This window comes from Limulus polyphemus, unplaced genomic scaffold (genome assembly GCF_000517525.1).
Source record: "Limulus polyphemus unplaced genomic scaffold, Limulus_polyphemus-2.1.2 Scaffold7858, whole genome shotgun sequence".
NCBI classification, from domain to species: Eukaryota; Metazoa; Arthropoda; class Merostomata; order Xiphosura; family Limulidae; genus Limulus; species Limulus polyphemus.
This window is the reverse complement of record NW_013673468.1, coordinates 33,069-34,055: the sequence shown is the minus strand read 5'-3', so window position 1 is coordinate 34,055 and position 987 is coordinate 33,069.

Sequence of the window (987 nt, the reverse complement as noted above, 5' to 3'; positions counted from 1 at the left end):
ATTCTACTACAGTAGTCTACTACGGGATTCTACTACGGGAACTTTCTTGTGATGGTAATTATAGATCTATAGTGAATATGAAACTTTGTTTTTATTGACACAAGATGATTAGTCTTCACTTCTTACACTACATGAAAGCTAATTTTTAATGTTAGTTTAAAACTAATCTTAATCAAAAATGGCAAACTTTTAAACATATTATTGTAACAGTGTCCCTTTTTTTGAAGTTATCTGGGTAAAATAATTCTGGTATCAATCACAACTTGTAGTAATGTTAAAGCACAAAATATAACAAGTTTGAACACTATTATAATATTATAGACAGTGGTGCAAGTATGCCCTTACAGTCCCTCCCCCCATTTGTGGAAGGTGTCGGAGCCCAAAGGGCCTGAAAAGTTTAAAAATTGATAACAAGGGGAGAGACATAAGATTTAATTTGTTTGAACTAAAGGCTACTTACACTATTCTGTTAACACCGACAACTATCCTGTCCTGAAGTAACCAACTACTACTTGTTGACAGCAAACACCGACAACTATCCTGTCCTGAAGTAACCAACTACTACTACTGTTGACAGCAAACACCGACAACTATCCTGTCCTGAAGTAACCAACTACTACTACTTGTTGACAGCAAACACCGACAACTATCCTGTCCTGAGTAAAGGCTAGTTACACTATTCTGTTAACACCGACAACTATCCTGTCCTGAAGTAACCAACTACTACTACTGTTGACAGCAAACACCGACAACTATCCTGTCCTGAAGTAACCAACTACTACTACTTGTTGACAGCAAACACCGACAACTATCCTGTCCTGAGTAAACCAACTACTACTTGTTGACAGCAAACACCGACAACTATCCTGTCCTGAACTAACCAACTACTACTTGTTGACAGCAAACACCGACAACTATCCTGTCCTGAACTAACCAACTACTACTTGTTGACAGCAAACACCGACAACTATCCTGTCCTAAACTAAC